Genomic DNA, 14,959 nt, shown 5'->3' on the forward strand with positions numbered 1-14,959 from the left:
GCTACCCTAAATATCACTCCGGAGTAAAAGTTACTCCGCTCCGATAGCAATCCGGTATAGTGTAACTCTAGCCTTATAAGCACATGTTCAATGCCTGACCATAATTACGCATAATTATACGGGTATCATACTAGGCTAGTAGGAGCAAAAGCCTCTGTTTAATTTTTCAAAGAAACGCTTTAAAACTTTCAACAATTCATAAATTACCGTTTGATGAGAATGAAGTCTTTATTTTGCTAAATTTCAGAAGGTTGCGTGTTTAATCGAAAATAATCTCGTCTCCTAAGCTGGAAAAAGAAGTTGCTTTATCTGTAAAATCTTAGAAGATAGTGTCGTGCTAACTGAAAAACGGCTTTAGGCTTTGGGCTTTAGTTTAACTTTCAAAATCTGCAAACCACTTTACATCATTTGACACCTAAATATTCTGCCACCCTTTCAGAGTTTCAAATACAGTCAATTTGACTGAGAATCTTCTTCCCAAAGCAAATTTTGAAAAGAAAAGACATTAAATCTCGGCATTTTCTGAATTTCCAACTAGCGTGATTTAAAATGTTTTTCCGGGGACAAGACCCCGTTTTGCTTGCGACATAATTCCCCATTCCGTCATACATTGCATGAGGTTTTAAGAATGAATTATGACATAAATATACTGATTTGATAACGGGCTATGCTCGAAATGTCGTTTATTGATTCGTTAATTTTTTCAAGTATAATTCCTAGTTTAATTGAATTATGACATAGTTTGCAGTAAACTGATTCCCAGCTACAAAAATTTGAGACACACTTTGCTTAACCGCTAGTGTCCTGGCCGTGTGCAAATTTTTGAGCTATTTGAATAGTTCCTTGGGTAAAAAATAGCTTTTTATCGTACTTGTATGTAGAGGAGTTGTAAGTCCGTAGAAAACAGAATTTTACTTATCGCACTTGCAAGGTACAGTCGTAAACCACAGTGAAATCCGGGTAAAGTCACTTGAAGTTTTAAGATGAATAAGCCTGTTTGAATAAACACAGTCATACATTGGATACATAGATGTGCCATGCGATATTGTAAATGAGACATGCGATCACAACCGTAAAGCAACAATAATCAGCTTAACAGGTCAAAGATTTTTAGACCTCAACTAGCAGTTTTGATAATGAAGTTATGGAAACTTCCTTTTACATGGAATTTTTTGCATTTTCAAAACTTCTGCTAGTTTCAAACATGGTTATAATTGTGTGCCTTAAAAATTTGGCTCTAGAAAGTGGAGAAATCGAAAAATGGTTTCGTCCAGAAAAAGTTTACCGTAACCTCAAGGTCTAAAAGAAAGCATAACCTGTGCGAAAACATGCAAAAAAATTGGTGCCTTTTTCAATTCACAACCTTATTCCGCATGCGCAGTAGAAAAGTTAACCGGAATCAACCCTCTATCGCCTTTATCGTCCGCCCGGGCCGAGTCAGCCCGGGCCGAGTCAGCCCGGGCCGAGTCAGCCCGGGCCGAGTCAGCCCGGGCCGAGTCAGCCCGGGCCGAGTCAGCCCGGGCCGAGTCAGCCCGGGCCGAGTCAGCCCGGGCCGAGTCAGCCCGGGCCGAGTCAGCCCGGGCCGAGTCAGCCCGGGCCGAGTCAGCCCGGGCCGAGTCAGCCCGGGCCGAGTCAGCCCGGGCCGAGTCAGCCTTGGCACAGTCAGCCTTGGCACAGTCAGCCTTGGCACAGTCAACCTTGGCATAGGTAACTTTGTGTTCAGATTACAGAAAATAATGCATGGGTACACTTTACCCCCTACCCAGACTGAAACAAGGTTTGACAGTATAGTGTAGGCGGCATACTGGAAAAACCAGACCCTATGACCCTAGGACTCCTATGACCCCTAGGACCATTAACTACGAAGAACCAAAAAGGACCCTTAATTACTACATGACTTGCGGCTCCCCCAGAGCCAGGAGGTGAATTTTGCACCGAATTCGCTACGAGTTTGTTACAAAAGTCACTTTTGATTTCCACCAGACTGCAAAATTATATTGTTTTTTTGCCCAAAAATAAACATTTTTAGTCGCCTATTGCGAAATATTTCGCAGCGGTGAAATTAGAACTCTTTTCGAAGTCAAAAATCAAAACTGCGCCCCCCCCCCCTCGATATCTTCACCAGCGATTTGGCTGCGAAATTCACCTCGTGGCAATTAACCCGTGCAGTGTGTGCTGTATGGGCAGGGAAGTTAAAGAAGTGCAGTGTGTGCTGTATGGGCGGGGAAGATAAAGAAGTGCGGAACTTCGGGAAACTTTTTAATAGAATACTTTTGATTTGGGGTTTTGTAAACGTCTTTTAATAATATGACTACTTTTTTGCCATGAATTCTAGTGCTCTGCAGCTGCACCCTGCTCTGCCAACATTATCCATTTATTTCATTCTCCCTTCCTTCTAAAGGCCCCCTAAACCCTGGTCTGATTAACTCCGTTATCTCATGCACAGTACTATGATGAAATGTTTTTCTTTCTCTTGTCTGGTCAGTTACTTTAAGTGATTTTCGATACTTGCGTCGATGGTGTTTTTTGTCATTAGTCCGTTAGGATTGGTGTGTGCGTCATGAGTTAAAAAGCATGGCTCTGGGGGAGCCGCAAATCATGTAGTAGGTCATATGGGTCCTAGGGTCATAGGGTCTGGTTTTTCCAGTATGCCTAGTGTAAACAGTGACCATGGATTTCTCAAAGTATCAAGAATTTGATGTGCGAGAGAGACCGTATTAAGAGACGGGCTGAGAGAGATGCAGCACTTTGGCCAAGATATAAGCAGCTTCGAAACCAGGGGCGGTCTGGCGTCAAAATTTGATATTGATGACAGGGTCATACATAAATGATATCACCTATAATTTAAGGATTTTTAGGCCCCCTGCATCCCTGTGTTTCATTTTACAGATAATTATATGTTGTGAAAAATATATTTTTAAAAATTTGCGAATATTAAAACAACTCTGAAAGGTACCTTCTTATGCCTGCCTAATTCAGGATTTCTCCAGAGTACAAAGTCCCAGGAATATCCTTTATTTATGCTTCTTTTTATGCAAATTTTCGTTCATAGATTTGATTCATGTTTTATCTAAGTAACCAAGAAAATCAACAAAACTGATTTCTCTACGATAATCGTTGCTTCATTGTTTAGTCTATAGAAACTAATAACTCTTACAAATCTCAGTGCGTTTCAAAGATATGGTGAATTTTTTAGGCACCTACTGCGATCGGAGAAAAATAGCTCACAGCGCTGACTTACAGCTAAAATTTAACTGTACACAAGAGGGGAAAAGATTGAATGGTGTAACCTGTTGTTTAGAATGCATTGAGCATGTCATGTCTACGCAAAATTGAACTGATAAAATGACTGATAATACATTTAGAAAATTACAATATGAGTACCAGGAAGAAATAATGTTCAATATAGCTCGGAAAAGTGGAACAAAATTCACTCGAACTCTTTGTCCGACGCTTAATGATGAAAGCAAGTGAAATTATTTCCAATCGAACCCTGGTTTACACTACAAAAAACTACCCGGGCTCAAACTGTTAGGTTCACCTAGGGTAAACTCTTATCAATTTGTATTCCAAACGGAAAGTGGGTCTAAACTTGGTTTCCAAACGCTATTGTGAGTCAGCTCGGATTGAGTCAACTGTCAACTCTGATTCTTTCTTGAATAATTTTGAAAGGTTTTCTGCCGAACGTTACGTCTCTGTTCACTTACATTTTTTACATCCCCTTCCTTTCTCTTCCTGCTTTCTCCCATTGTTTCTACTGATTTCCTTCGCATTTCTTCAGCTTTTCCATTTCTGCTGTTTTTCTTTAACTTGCTGGGATGATGCTTGCTGATCAACAATTGCTGCATCAAAAAGCTCCCTTATCTTGCAAGGAGAACATGTTTTTCTGTGTGCTCAGGGTTAATTCCACTTGCATTTTCTTCTCTTCCATTTTTGGACTTTTTATTGGTGAAAATATTCTGGAAGCGATCTCTCACTGCTCTGTAGGATACACCAAATTTTGGCCTTTCTACCTGCGAATAATTATCCACAGTTTTTCTCCACCCATCGCTCCTTGGCCCACCAGGACAATTCGGAATTTTCCAGTACGCCCTTGCTTCAAGTTATATTTTTTTAAAAACTTGAAAACTTTCGAAAGGCAATTATTAATATTCGCACAGAACTAAAATTGATTACAACCATCAATTGACCTCTCGAAAGAACGTTTGCATAAAAAGAACGCCGTGGTTATGGTTTTGCCGTCATAGATTTTACAGTTAGATTTAGCTTCACCATTAAATTGAGAAAAACTGTATAAATGATGTATCAAATTTCCACCATTTTTTTGCCAATTTCTCATAATTGTACAATTTATTGAACAGTTTTCCGATATCTTCAAAAATGCTCAAGACCTATGATTAACCAAGAATTATGACTAACGCAAATTAGTTGCTTCACTAATGACTAATGCGAATTATTTCAAATGCCTGATATCGAATAGCTGAGAGGGTTCTCACTTTTGAAGCATTAACTGAGTACAATCCTATGTTCTTTCCATTCGGAATGGTTGTATCTGGATAAGATAATCGATGCGTTGGCAGTTGGGTTTGGGAACGTTCACATATTACCTAATCACAGACGGAGGGAGGAGGTTCACACAAGTTTTGACGGTCATAATGATCAATAAAAGATGATAATTTTGGAGGAAGAGGATTTTTCCAATATTGCCTATATTTTTTTATGTAAATTGTGCATGTTTCTTTCTTGAATGATAATGCTCTTTCCAGGGACAATTTTAGTGTGCAGTATTACACACTTTGTTCAGTATTAATTTAAAAACGTACAGTATTGATTTCCAAAATGTACAGTATTGAATTTTGGGATTTGTGAAAATGTCTTTTTGCGGCTATCCCAGATTCCTGCTTTGTTCACAAAATGTGAATTTTCCTGGTCACTTCGATATAGAGTTCATGTATTGTAATTCTCGTATAAACATCGGAAAGACTCTCTTATCAAAACTTAAAACAAATCGAAATTCCCAGAACCAAAAACAAAACATCTCCTGTAAATGTCAGCATTGCTGTAAATTTCGTAATTTGATCTTGTCGAAAATGAAACAGTCAGTAATAATTTATCAGTTGCCCTATGATGCTCGGGAAATTTAGCAGAAGCTCGACTTAACTAAAATAAAGATAAAAAGCCTTATAAAACTTTTTAGTTAATAGATCACCTTTCTTCAAACAGACCCAACAACCTCTCTAATGTATCGGTCGTAAAAATCGGTATTACAGACCACTATATGACATACGGTCCTAGAAAATTAAACGCTAGAGTTCATGTCAATGACGTGATATTTAAGACAGAGGCACGCAGTTTGAAAAATTATGACCGTGACTCTTTCCTTAATGACCGTGACTCTTTCCTCATGTAAATCGGATGACTCCAATAAGATGGCTAGCAATTTCTACGATCTCTTTCTCGCTGTCTTAGATGTGCATGCGCCGTAAAAAAAGGACCGCTAAGACAAGGCATGCATATATACCATGGATTTCTCAAAGTATCAAGAATTTGATGTGCGAGAGAGACCGTATTAAGAGACGGGCTGAGAGAGATGCAGCACTTTGGCCAAGATATAAGCAGCTTCGAAACCAGGGGCGGTCTGGCGTCAAAATTGCAGGTTGGCTAGAAAACTCTAGGGCCCGGTTTAGGGCGTGGCGGGAAACATCTAGCCACACCCACTAAAAATGTGGCTTAGAATACGATTGATTCAATAAAAATTGATAATAAAGCAATACGCTAAACAGCAGCAGTATAGCGACTTTAATTCGTAAATTCGGACCCAATTGGATCCATACCTTTTCATCTCGTGTAAACAGGCTTTAAAATCTCATGTCGAGTTAAGAATCAAGATCAAAACTTATTCAAATTCTCAAAGTTTCAACTCTTTTCGAAGAACTGCAAATGAATCAGCAAATTGGCCAATGACTTGCTCGTAATCAAGTGGAAAGTTTTCTCTTCTTTTGAAATTATCAGTAGCGCTGAATAATCTTTCAAAGGAAACTTGGGTACAGCTAAGTGTCATCAAGCATTTATACGCGTTGTAGAGGTATGCTGCTAGGTGCATGTTGTATTCGTTAATTTTTTTTATAAAATCCAGTAAATTAAGGTTCAGGCTGACTGTTCTTAATTTTCGCAAAAATTCCGTGGGTGGATTGTCCTTAATTTGTTCTTAAATTAATAGGGTGTAAGCAGTGCGATTGCTAGCTTTTTCGCTCTTGGGAGGTGTTCAGGCATTATTTGCCAACAAAGTGAGTGAAACAGCCTTCATTTAACGACAAGATTGAATATTCATCGAAAAGCAACCACACATGGCTAAAAATCTTCGTATTGGGATAAAATGTTGTTCAAAAATGCAATAAACAGTAACTCAGCCTTAGTATGTTCCTAATTTGATCTCAACTTTGGCCAGTTTTGATGCTCATATTCTTATAAAATTGTTATATATGATAAAAGATATAAATATATAAAAAAATTAAAAATGAGCGTCGGTACAAAGTTTTGAATGCGCAGGGTATGCACAGTTGGCAAGCTTTTACCCTTTTAATAAAGGGTGTCGATGTCGACTTTGGGGTCCTTTCTCTCTTTGTGAATCCCCACCTTGAAAGTCACAGTTTTCCTCTCCATATATTTCTTCTCTAAGAGCTTGTTCCTTGAGATCATCTGTTTTCAGGATCTGCTGATAGCAATTTGCAAATGCCAGCAATTCTGACATTCTATGAACTTGAAATCTTAAAAAGGGCTCTTATTGCTCTTTTGCTTCATCTTTGTGTCAACAAATCTTCTTAGCATTGTTGAATCCTGATACAGATTTAGAAGATAAGAGTACGCTCATTCGCTTCTCTGCTTGGCATTCTGTTTACGCGCTCGAAATTTTTGTGGCCCTGGTACCCAGGGTACAGGTCAGATTGAACACATGGCTGAAATAACGGAAACCAGGGTTTGGGTGGTTTGAAGCGCATGTATTGGGACTTTAATCGCAATATAATCAGTCTAGGGCATTAAGTATTTGACATTAAGTTCAAAAATCTTCTCCAACGCGGAATGGCCCGTAAATTTCTTGTCTCCAACGATCGCCACTTTGCCACCCGGCCCAGACCGCCCCTGCATTTACAATATATCGCATGGCACATCCATGTATCCCATGTACGGCCGTGTTTATTTAAACAGGCTTATTGATCTTAAAGCTTCAAGTGTCTTCACCCGGATTACACTGTGGTTTACGAGTGTACCTTGCAAGCGAGATCAGTAAAATCCCGTTTTCTCCGGACTCACAAAACCTCTACATCAGGGGTTCTTAATTGTTTTGAGTGCCAGGCCAGAAAAACATGTGGATTTTCTCCGGGGGCCACTGAGTTTTCGACTTTTACATAGCTTGTGTCAAAAAAGTTGCACAAAATCAACGTTCGGATTTCATACTTGCCAGGCTAATTTAGAGATAAGATAGGCAGACCTGTTTTTTCTTGTTAGATTCTTTATTTATAAAATCTATGTAGTGCGCTCATTTTCATGAAATATGTTTTTGAATGGTGGGTGAGAAGAGAGAAAAAGGGAAGGTGATGATAAATTTAATTCTGACGTAGGATAAGAGGTGAAAGAAAACCACGACATTGCAGGGGGATGGGGGAATTTTTACTTTCTAGCTGCTGGACTTTCAAAGGGGGGCCTCAGTGATAAAAATGACGAATTTTATTTAAAGGGGTCACCTTTTTCGATCATTGAGGCTCTGGTACCCAAGGTAGAACTTAATAAAATATCTTTAAGTTATTCAAAAAATCTTGATATGTAATTTTCCAGTCAAAACACAATAGGGGTTGATGTTTTTCTAATCATTGGTTGAGCAGCCAGGTTAATTGATTGTTTGCGAAGCAACCAAGATGGTGACATCAGTAGCATAGACAGGGCCAGGCACCGCGCTGCCATTGGGCTAGCAGGGGCTAAAGCCCTTCCACCTTTTTGCAATAATAGGTTCGAAAACATTTTGGAAACATTTGATAGTATTCTCCTATATTAAAGAGTACGCCCTTTTCAGCCCTCCCACATTTAGACTGGTGCACGGTCCCTGGACAGGGTTGACGAAACGTTAATGAAAATGGGAGGAGGGGCGGTATGTTTAAATTGTTCAGGGGTGTAATAAAGGCCATGACCATGGTTAGGAATTCTAGCCAAATTCAAGAAAAAATTTTGAAATATGACATTATAGGGATAGCCAGAAATGCATCTAGAATACTTGCCACATCAAGTTTGTCGAAAGGAAGATCCTAAGCAATACATGTAAGCTTTCATTCACAATAATTTCCCATCCCGTAATAGTTTGCAATTACCAAAAAGCCAAGGTCTTATTCTCAACTTTTAGCGATAAGCCCAGCATATCCGACACACGTAGCTTTGAACAAATTTCTAAATGCAATGATAAAAAACTCTGTCTTGTCTATTGAATACAGTAAATGAATGCTTTCAGTAAGAAACTTTCAAGAATGACGAGTCATTCTTTTCTATGTTAAGTTATCAATTCATGTCTACATTTCTATGAGCATAAAGCTTGGAATGCATTTAAGTCTTCCAGTTGTATCTCGTTTCTTTTTCTTGTTTAGTCTACAATTGGAGACATTTGAAACTTATTCATTTTTATGCAGGCCCGTAGACTGCTGAACTGGATTGGGGGCGTGGGTAGAAATATGACTTGTTCTTTACCTGCCTTACGAAATACTGTCAGATCAAGCTGCGCTTATAAGATCTTCACAGAATTTTGCCCCCTGCATTGCCCCCTGCCCCCAGTGTCTACGGGCCTGTTATTTTGCAAAGTTCGCCAGGGCAAATCTCGCATGGTTTTTGCCACGTCAGCAAATTTTCGAATAAACAAATAGCACAGTCAGGCCACGCCAATGGAGTTATGCCAAAATTTTTCCGAATAATTACACCAAAATTTGGCTTAAGTACCGATGTTTTATGCCTAAGATTTTTGGCGAATCATTCATGTTTTATACTGGAGCAAAGTATGGATACACTGGAGCAAAAATTTTGTCAGAGCTGAGAAGGTTGAGCCCTTCTGCTGTTTTGATCTATACTACCAAGTCTATTTGGTTAGCATTAAAACCCAAACCTATGATTTAATGACAACATTTAAACTGAGGGCCCGAAGAGAACATTTATCGATTTTGGAACTTCCAGTTAAGTATCGTATTATTGCATTAAGGTAAATAAACTTCATAACATGAACTGTCAGGACTCAGCGACATTTATTCTGTACCTCCCCTACAAAGTTTCTTTACACAATGGCCTAATTATGGGTCCTTCCTTTCCGTTGCAGTATAAAAGTTGAGATGCAAGCATCACGAGTCGAAGTCAACAAAATGCGATCTGAACGACATGAGATCAAAGAGAAATTGGTGCGACAGCAAAAGGAACATGAACGACAAATCAGTAGACAGAGGGAGTCGTCCGCCAAACTGGAACGTACTGTTGAGAGACTAACAAAACAAGTTATCGAATACAGACAGTATCTCGAAAAAAGGGAGGTCAGGTATTCAGCACGTCAAAAGCGAATGCAAGTTGGACTCTCGGGGAAGTCTTCGAGAAGTAACTCTTTATCATCGCTGCATAATAAAAACCATAAGGGTCCTGTGCAGGAACATTCGGGACGGTTGAGTCACAACAGGGACGAAAGCGATGATACGGATATCATTTTTTTCTAGTATATAGACGAGGTAATATTTTAATGGAAGGTGTTTTTGGAAACTCAGTTGTTAAGGCTTGGTTTTAAAGGCTCATTCAGACAACTATTTGAATTTTGGGAAAAATGATTCTGTCAATCTTAAGTCGTGCTTAAACAATGTGTCTGAGTCGAAGTGGAATATCTCTTGTCATTGGTAAAGATGTCCGTTGCTTCATAACTATAAGCCAAGAATCCATTCTGGTTCTTTGGTGTCTCTGGTCACCTCTGCACCAAACAAGACATGCTTTGATATTACATAAGATAGCTGGACTTCAAATACTATTTGAGTGGGGCGTGCTTCAGGATACTTGACAGGTTTGATGAAGATGACTGATTGGGAGAGCCATAAGGGTTCATGCGGTTGGTTTGGATCCAAAAGGCTCTAACAGTCTGAAATACTTTCAATGGCAACGGCCATTCCCCCATCAATATTTATCAAGGCAAATGATATGATGATTCTTGTTTTTGCACAATTTCGATTTGCTTGGATATTCAGGAGGTTCCTGATAGTTTCATTACATACTTTCTGAATAGATAAATAATATTTTTTATTGTGAGATATACTTTCGTTTGATTTCAATCTTTTAGAATTTATGACTACCATAACAAAATGTAAATTTATTTGCATTGGCTAAGTACTTGTATCGCGCAGCTGTTAGGTCTTAAATAAAAATTGTCTTTAGGACTTTTTCGTAACTCAGTTTAAATGAAATTCACTAAACTTGCATGATGGCATTAACTTCGTGTTATTAAAAAGACCAGTCATCAAGTTCGTAAGGTTGGTAAGGGGTAAATAACATGTCTAGATTAAACTGTTACCAAGTAGAATCTAGAAGAAACTACTCTATACGCTCGACGGGTGTCAGCCAACAAGCCTCTCTTCTTTGGTCATTTGTTTTGCACCACGTGATACTTTTCAGCCTCTTAATAGAGGAGCTTGTCCCGGTTGCTATAGAGAAGTTTAGCGGTGTTTCGAACCCGTTCATTAAGTTCGCTCACCCTACTGTACGCTCAGACAGTTGTAATTTAATCGAGATTTCATAAGGCATACTTTTAGAGAAAAGTATCATCATTTTCTTGCTGTGTTTCCTGTATTGGTTCACGTTTTACTCTTGAATTTTAGATACCCTCACGCAGCTATTCCCGTTAATGGTAAATTATCGTAGGCGCGGAGGAGCAATAGCCTGTGAACTCCCAAGAGACACTTCTCCCGCTTATATTTTTGATTGTTGGTTTCCCCTTTGGACCACCTGTGGTTCAATCAAATTGAATCTCCCTTGAGTATCGCAGGTTTTCGTAGAATATAAATAAGCAATCCATTTGCTTTATAATCAATATTCTGAATTATAAACCAGATATTAAATATGATGCATAACAAAGTTTTTATGATGCTAATGGAGACTTGAGGATAATATCGTTCGCTCTGGCATTCTGAAATGAATTCGGCAGTGTTTTCGAAGGTTTATGCTATCCAAGATGGCCTACTTGATGGTGCTCTATTGTGACTTCAGCTAGATCTATAAATCAACTAAATCTCTAAACTTCTCAACTTTGTTCGATACTGGATTTTGTATTGCACCGTAAAGCTTCGACAAGTAGAAGACATTCGATGCCTGGACGCAGAGGTAGAGGACGCAGGCTGATTGCGTTTAATTGAGGTAATCGAATATGTTCTCTTATTTCCTTTCAAAGTGTTGCTTTTATCTTACCTTATCAGAAAGAAAATACGACATCTTCAAGACTGTTCTTCTTAACGTCAAGCGAATAAGCTTTGTTGAATAATTTTGATAGGGTTCTTATTTTAAGTATTCTGCAACTTCGATAAATACGCAGTAAATCAAAAACCTGCCGGCTGTAAAGAAAACCTGTTTTCAGAGAGCAAACTTAGAATTCGTTTGGTTAAAGCTTTGATTGCAATATATGTGGAAACGTCATTTGACCAGGGACGGATCCAGGATTTTTGGTGATTATAGCTCAAATTTTTTGGGATCGGGACCACACCCTCCTTGCTTGTGGGACACACCCACTATATGGGCAAATGATAAACCATGTGTGTTTATAGTTGCTTCGTATTCATAAATATTCCTTCGAACATCCTTTTTCTATCTCCAGGGACGCCAGAGAAGGGGGTGTGGGGGTACAACCGCCCCTGTTACCCTTTGACAGAAGGGGCAAGAGTTGTTTTTAATAAAGTTCCCTTGAAACTGGCCAATTGTAATAATCAGAGAGATTCATATGAAATTCTGAACTTCTCAAAACATGTAAAATAATTCCTTATGCCGAAAATTAGCCAATGTTGAAGATACCTACAGATAATAAAACTGCAGTCTCGTATGAATTTGTAGAAGCTGAGAATTATCTTTCAAAAGCCCTTTAACTCGAGCCTGCCCCCCCCTCTCTTGCCGCTTGGTCGTTCCGCCGTCCCTGCCTATTCCCTAGTAGGTTCTTGCCTTTGAAGCTACATTACAGGGGACCCAGGATGTGAAGACGAGCTATAGTCCACTGTTGCTTTACAGGGGGCAGAGAGCGGAGATGTACCGTGGATACTCATATTCTATTGGTTAAAAAGCCATTTTCAAACCTGACTATAGCTTCACTATAGCTCGCGCCAAAAATTATAGTACGAGTTTCATTGTCTTCGATGCCTTTTCCAGAGCAAATCCGGAGAGGCATAGTGATGACCAGTGGCGGCTCGTGACTTTCACAGTTGGGAGGGCAGACCATCAATATTGCGATAATCGATAGAAAGGTCGACTTTGCAAATTTTTCACTGTATTCATGGTTTGATGTTGATCGTCATGGAGCGCAGAAGAAAAAGCATGAATAGATGTGGTTGTTGTTTAGCGATGATGTCATTTTATGGGCAAAATTTTTCTTGCCCCGAATCCAAATGAGCCAATCACAGACGGCGTTTTGCAATGCTCGAGGTCGAAAATTAGCTTGTGCGCATGTCGGCTAGGGACATAAAAAACTTTGCCCGTAAAATGACATCATCGCTCAAGGCACTAGCGGGCCAGAAGCGAGGCTAAGGACGAGACGGGATAGCAAGGAGCTTTTTCTAGAAGAGATACAAACTTATATAATTAACCACAGTAAGACTATCTTCAAAATTAAATATGAATATCATAGATTTCCTTTGAATCTTTTTGAGGGTGCATGGCCCCAGATGCCCATTAGCAAGAGCCGCCAGCAATGCATGTTTGTTAATAATTTGATAACCTATACCGCTGCTTTCAAATGTTGAGAGGCTTGATAGCAGAGGAAGAATTAACACTTAACTTTGAATTCCGAAAATCAAACATGGAGATTTTGACTATAGTTCGAGCTCCAGTTGCTATAGTCTGGATCCGCTCCTGATTTGACCCTATACATTGAATATAAAACCCCAGTAATTCGGGAGAATTAAAATTCCTTAAACCCTTTTACATTGAATTGCGATGTAGTGCTTAGATTTTCTCGCCTCAATCTTCTGTAACAAAATTTTTTCCAGGCCGATCTGATTGACTTTCTATTTTGTTTTTCTTATTATAATATCTGTGAATCATTGGTCATGATCTACACCTCCCCCCCCCCCCTACGAACACCCGGACCCGGAAGGAAAATGGAATGGTTGCATACTCCAGTCCCATAGTGAATCTACGTCACTTTATTTGATTCAATCCAAGTAAAGAATTGGAATGCCGGATAAAGAAGTATTTGCTATGATCGTCATAACCAGTATCGTTCCAAGAGTTGAAATCATATGTTCTAAAGAAAAAGAAGCCCCCTTCCTTATCTAAGAGGGGATATAGTGAAGGGGCTATATAGCCTCGCCTAATCAATCAACAAGGGTAAAATCAATCAGAACGATATTTAGCTACCCTTACCCTCTGGTAATGAGAAAATTTTTGGTGAACAGCGAATGCCTGCTGTGTTTACAAATTATTGACATTTTCCTAAGCACGGGATTAAGATCAATTTTGAATCACCTGCACTGCAGCCTGAACTCTATCCATACTTACTTACATACTTACATCGAGTAACATGAATCTAAGTAAATTCTTACCTTAGATAGATAAAAAAGATGATTCATAATCGTGTCCCTTTTACTTTTGAAAGAAGCTTTGATGTCTCTGCCCTTTGTACCTTAGGCTAAATTTATCTTTGAACTATTTGCATAAGGCTCTAAGTTCAAATTTTCAAAAGTTTATGTTTCTCGTTGAGTTCATCCATTGATAGAAAGCATTGCTTGTTCCGCCATATTTTCCTTGGAATTTTCCATCCATAATCTAATCTAAGTAAATTGTTATCCTTGATAGATAAAGTCGAAGATTCACCATCGTGTCCTTGCTACGTTCTGAAAGAAGGTTTGTTGACTCTACCCTTTATACCTGGCTAAATTTATTTTGGAAGTATTCTGATTCAACTCTAAATTTGAATTCTAAAAGATTAATTCTACAGCAAATTTAAGAACAGTCTTACCCTTTATTGATAAAGTTGACCACTCTCCATCGTGTCTCTTCTGCGTTTTAAAACAAGGTTTTTTCGTCCCTGTCCCTTATACTTTAGGCTGAATCTATCTTTGAATTATTCGGTTCAAAATCTCCCTGTTGATTAGAAAATGCTTATGTTTTCCCTTGGTTTTTCTCCATTGATAGACAGCAATGCTTGTTATGCCATTATTTCCTTGAATTTTTCAATCTTCAATCTAATCGAAGAAAATGCTTACCCTATATTGAAAAGTCGATGACTGTCCATCGTGTCTCTTCTGCGTTGTGAAGCAAGCTTTTTGTCCCTGTCTCTTGTACTTTTGGCTAAACTTTTTTTTAATTATACTGATTAAAATCTAACATTTAAATTGATAAAGTTTATGTTTCTCGTTATTCTCTCTCAATTAATAGACAGCAAAGCTTGTCATGCCATTATTTCCCGGGATTTTTAAATGCTTAACCTAATCTTCGTGAACTCTTATGTTAGACCGAAAAAGTCAACGACTTTCCATCGTGTCTGTTTTGCGTTTAAAAACAAGGTTTTCGTTTCTGTCTCTTGTACTGTTGGCTAAATGTATCTTTGAATAATACTGATTAGACTCTTACCTTTTATTAGATAAAGTTTATGTTTCTCGTTGGTCTCTCTCAATTGATAGACAGCAATGCTTGTTGTGCCATTGATTCCTTGGACGTTTCAGTTCTTTATCTAATCTAAGTAAGGTCTTACCCCCTATTGATA

General features: G+C 38.8%; 1 long non-coding RNA gene across 1 annotated transcript in view; it reads left to right on the top strand.

Moving 5' to 3' along the window:
* Positions 1-11,237: 11,237 nt before the first annotated feature.
* Positions 11,238-14,959, top strand: part of LOC148957838 (uncharacterized) — a 58,942-nt gene continuing 55,220 nt past the window's right edge. Inside the window, exons 1-2 of the long non-coding RNA XR_016144980.1 lie at positions 11,238-11,409; positions 14,050-14,097. This is a non-coding gene — a long non-coding RNA (uncharacterized LOC148957838). The remainder of the gene's footprint in view (positions 11,410-14,049; positions 14,098-14,959) is intronic.

This window comes from Rhopilema esculentum, chromosome 20 (genome assembly GCF_057945365.1).
Source record: "Rhopilema esculentum isolate cy_ngs chromosome 20, ASM5794536v1, whole genome shotgun sequence".
Classification (NCBI taxonomy): domain Eukaryota; kingdom Metazoa; phylum Cnidaria; class Scyphozoa; order Rhizostomeae; family Rhizostomatidae; genus Rhopilema; species Rhopilema esculentum.